Source organism: Octodon degus, unplaced genomic scaffold (assembly GCF_000260255.1).
Source record: "Octodon degus isolate 3935 unplaced genomic scaffold, OctDeg1.0 scaffold00345, whole genome shotgun sequence".
In the NCBI taxonomy this organism is placed as follows: domain Eukaryota; kingdom Metazoa; phylum Chordata; class Mammalia; order Rodentia; family Octodontidae; genus Octodon; species Octodon degus.
Genome location: NW_004524921.1, coordinates 97992 through 103405, shown reverse-complemented (window position 1 = coordinate 103405; position 5414 = coordinate 97992).

Sequence of the window (5414 nt, the reverse complement as noted above, 5' to 3'; positions counted from 1 at the left end):
GCAGCTAAAGCAAGGGCGCAGAGGGTCCTTGGCCAGCACACTGTCTACCACTGTACCCTGCCTCTCACTGCCTGCCTTGTCCCTGTCTTTTCTCTTTAATGCCCTGCCTTCCCTTGTTGTTAAGATGGCCAAATAATTAATTTCTCTCAATTGATTGCCTGGAAACTACCTGCCTTCCACCTGAGAGCTGCTGTGTGTCAGGCTGCCAGGGGAAGACTACTTTGCCAGGACTAGAGGCCCTTGAGAACAACGACTGCTTTCTTCCTACCTGGTTTCCACCACTGCCACACAGCTTTAATGGGATTGCTGCTTTCTGTGGAGAAGCCGGTACCTTGTGGAGGCAAATTTTGGAGCTGCTTATCATTGGAGTGAATGGAACCCTTGACCCCTGGGCCAGGCTTCACTGCAGCTGTACTAGGCCACTCCCTATATCTTGGCCTCAACCACTCTTAGGATGAAGAATGGACCCCATGGACTTACAGACATCCTACCAGCTGTTTCAGATGGATCCTCACAGCTGGTGGAACAAAAATTGTCTCACTATCAGAGGAAAGACTGAGAAGACTGTCAGTACTTGGGTGGGCCATCTGAGGAAAAGACTGGCTACCCAGGAGGAAGAAAGGGAGGAGGTCTACATAGAGAAACACCAAGGCTGAGATTTCCATACCTGATTCACACTGTGAGTAAGAGTGCAAGCAGTCCCTGCAAAGATTAGGGTCAGCCTTGGAAAAGCCAGAAGTTGAACTTCCATTCCCTGTCTGCATTGGGCTAGGTAAGCTCCTGTTCCATGTCAGTGGACATGTGAATGTTTGGGATGGCTTAAGGTGTTCTGTGCCCACAAAGCCTCACAAGGACCACAGTTGGACAAGTAAAATGACTGAGTTGGACCATTGCTGGTAAAAGGCCAGGGCCCTGACACTGAGATCTTCCAGAATTTTGCCTTGGGCATAATCCTATAGGCTTCTTTTCTTGGTCCTGTCATGGCCCCAGCTGGCATCCCACAGACCATAACCCAGCAGGAGGTATTGTCCTATCTGTAAAGGAAATTCATTCTCTGCAAAGCTGGGAATACCAGGCTCCAAACTCAGAGGTTAGGAACATCAGACTGTTAAAATGATCATCCTACCAGGATTGGGAATTAAAATCAGAGGCTCTAACAGTTGCAGTGGAATTCAGAGAGTATCTTCAGCAATATTTTACAGATAAACAAACAGTCCCAGGAGACAAAATGACTTGGTCAAAGTCATACAGCAAATTAGTGGCAGAGCCAGGACTAACCTAATCCCTGAGGATTGGGCAATACTGTTTTAGTCCTGAAGCTGAATGGTAGATGAGCTCTGTGAAGAGTTGGTTAGGTTGGCATGGCTTCCAGTACTTTCTGAGCAGCTGGTACCTTCAGGAGTATGTCAGGGATTGAGGATGGGTGCCTGGACTTGGGTTGTGGAGTGGCTGACAAGAGGGTTCAGGAGGGCTCTGGACAGCTGTGTGCCGCATGGGGTTGGGTGTCTGTCTGGCTCACATTCAGTACCCATGGCCACCTTCCTGTTTTCTGTGCCTTATCTCACTGTTTCAGCTGAGTCCAAGTTGTTTACTCTGTTCCTCTCCATGAGGCTGTCTGTCCCAGTTGGACAGCTCATCTTTGGGACATATGCTTTTGCCCCACAAGCTGTGGAGAGGGCCACAACCAAGCTGCTTTAGCTGGCTGTCTTGCCTAGTCCAGGCCTGCCTGCAGCTGGAGGAGCCCCTTGTGTACACCCAGTCCTATCAGCCTGCTTCCAGGAGCCTGCAGTGTGGAAGGCACTTGGGAGCAACTGGGTGAAGGGCTGACCAGTGGGGGTTAAGAAAAAAACCTCTTTTGGGTCATCCAGCCCTGGGGGAGAAGCCTTCCCTACTCTCCTTTCCCCTCTGATGCTAGATGGTCGCTCCTTACAGAGTGGGAACTGGCAGACCACTCAAAGAAAGCCAGAACTTCCTATCTCCACCCATATGGGTCTGTGGCTGGGTGCAGGTTGTCAGAACAGGGAAATGGGGACTGCCTAGCCACCCAGCACCTTCCCAGCCCATAAGCAAGCACAAAGAAGAGACAGAGGACTGTTGGAGCTGAAAGTTCCTTTGGTTGCTCACAACTCAGGTATGCATGCCCGTGTGGCAGCTGGACAGCAGAGCCCTACTTGACCACCAGTCCTGGGCACCTGGACCTGCGGCTAGAAGGTGGTTTCTGGCTGCCCCAAGCGCCCACCTCTTTGCATAGGGTTTTCCTCCATTAGTGACTACAGCTGAAACAGACATCCTCCATATTGTGCACACTGGTTCTGCCTTTGTCCTCGCAAGTTGATACTTGGCATTAGCATGAAACTTGTGGGCATGGGAGGGTTGAGAGCGAATTCAACAAAAATCATCTTATTAAAATTGTACTTGAGAGATGAAAAAAAAACTCTTGTTGTATTTTGACAGAATTATTTTTTTTTATTTATTTGTGTGTGTGTGTGTGTGTGTGTGTGTGTGTGTGTGTGTGGCCAGCTCAGCCCACCAGGGGGCGGGGCTGGCTGGCATGTGGCGCTGGGGGATTGAACCGTGGTCCCTCTGATTTGCTTAGCTTGTTCTAAGTAGGTGCTTTAGACCACTGAGCCATCTCACAAGCCCCCAGAATTATTTTTATTAAAATACACATCCATGAAAAAAAAAAAAGTCCCCATGGGGGGCCGAGGAGATGGCTCAGTGGAATAAACACTTCTCTGGCAAATGCAAGGACCTGAGTTCAATCCCAGGTTCTGCCAAAAAAAAAATAAAATAAAATAAAAATAAATAATTCCCCATGGGCATCACAGCAAAAATTGTTTACAACAAATTGTTTGTAAGGCACATTAAGCTGGGTATATAGTATTCATTTTTTTAATGTTTTTCTATTGAAGAGTTCTCAATTTTAACTTCCTGAGTTTTATTATATTAAAAATGTGTACTTAAAAAGAAAGTAAAATAAGATATTTTATATGTAATGAATAGAATAAACATGAACATTTTGAGTATTAGCTATTTATTTGCTTACAAAACCTAAAAAATAATAACCAATAAATTCTTACATGAACTACACTGAAAATACAAACAAAACTCTACCACACAAATAATTTTTGCTTCAATCATCACATCTAAGTCAGTCTTCACACACAACAATAGTGTGTTCAATACATGGCTTACACTGACAGCACCTAAGTTTAGCTTTCCTTTCCTGTTTGGCAGGCATATTTTTTACCTCTCCTCTCTTCCTCTTTTGTCAGGCATTTCTTATTATATTATATATTGCATACTTAGCAGGAAAATGAAACCAATAAAATATCAAATATATACTATTTAGAATAAACATCAATATTTTCTGTACCCATTGTTTGCTTAATAAATCTAAAAAATAACAGCAGAAATAAATTCCAAGGTGACCTACAATGAAATTATAAACAAAACTCTACCGCTAAAATAATCTTTATTTCAATTATCATACCTAATTTCAGGGCAGTTTTCACATGTAAGAACTTCATGTTCCATATACAAATATCACTTACACTGATAACACATGTGTTTTATTTTCCCAACTTCTTTGATAGGTCATATTTGACATCTTGCTGGTCTTCCTGTTTTCTTAGGAGGTATTTGTGGTATTTCACCTGTCAATGTAGTGGTCTATTTCATATTTCTTGAGTTCTTTGAGTACATATATACTGTTCCTCCTCTGTTATACTTCACCACTTATCAATTCCATTCCCAATCCTATATGAAAAATTTCTCCATAATTTGTACTAATTCTTTTCACTGTGAACTATGAAACTATGTTTGCCTGACTCATTTAAGATTGAGTAAAGCTCAACCATTGGCCAACACTTTGTGTTTCAAATAACATCAGAGTTACTGCATAACTCATTAACCACATCTATCCCACCTTTCATTTTGCTGTAAATGTGACCATTTCTGACTTAATTTGTGTTGAGGATTTACTATCAATCTCTGTTTGTTTGCTTGCTAGAGCTAGAGTCTCACTATGTAGTCGAGGCTAGTCTTTTTTTTTTTTTTTTTTTTTTTTTTGAGGAACCAGGGGTTGAACTCAGGCTCATGCACTTGCCAGGCAAGCGCTTATTCTACTGAGCCATTTCCCCGGCCCCTAGGCTAGTCTTGAACTCACTATGCAGAGAAGGCTGAACTTGAATTGATAGGACCTGCCTCAGCCCCTCCAATGCTGGGTTACAGGTGTGCACAGCTGTGCAAGGCTTCATTATCAGTCTTCTCATTATGTAATATTGACAGTATCAATACTATTGCTTTTCTTTGCCATATAATAGGCCAATGTTATTTCTAAAATCTACAAATTGTACTGCACATTTTTCTATTGTGAATTTGGAACTTTTTTTTTCAGGAATCTCAGCTATGTTCTTGCAATTAATTCCTGTCCTTGTCAATTTGTGTTCTTTTAGCAAATATAGCATCAATCGGTAACTAGTGAACCAATTGTCAAATGTTTTGAAAAAGGTGCAACAGCACCTGCTTAGGCAGAGTGCGGAGGCCAGGGTTCAATCCCTGTTGTGCCATGATGGCCCTGCCCCCAGGGTGCACTGAAATGACAATTGAGACTGGACGTGGTGGCACCCACCTGTAATCCCAACACTTGGGAAGCTGAAAACAGGAGGATCACTACGAGTCCGATCTACATAGTGAGACCCTGTAGACCATGTAGATCCTGTCCTAAATACATAAAGAAGAAAAAAAGAAAGAAAGAGGTGCAACAAATCTGTTTACAAAGTCATATGGTTCATTAGAATAAAGAGCTCATGGCTGAGTTCCAGGATAAATTTCTAAATTCAAGGTGTAAAATGACTTCACATCTACCAGGAAACACATTTGTATACCATAAACAGAAGATTTACTTAATATATAGTGCCGAAAGCTTCAACAACCAGGAAATGAGGGGCCAGGGAGATGGCTCAGTGGCAAGCTCAAGGGCCTGAGTTCAATACCCGGTTCCGAAAAAAAAAAAACAGGAAATGATGCAAGTTGTTAATCAATTGGGTGGTATATAAATTGTTTCAAAGTTTGAAGCAAAGTGATAAAAAATGAGCAACTGGGACAACCTGGGGCCCTCCAGATCCTGAATAGACCCAGAGTGCAGGCCCAGCGAGTGATTGAGACGACCTGGGGCCCTCCGGATCCTGAACAGACCCAGAGCGCAGGCCCTGTGAGTGACTGAGACAACTGAGGCCAGGATCCTGAATAGACCCAGAGTGCAGGCCCTGCAAGGGAGTGAGATGACCCGCGGGATCCTGAATAGATCCAGAGAGCAGGCCCAGCACAGAACCCTTCAGCAGAACTCCCTGCAAAGAGGCTAGAGGCAAGACTCACCCAGCTGATTCAGGAGCAGAACATCTTGCCAGAGA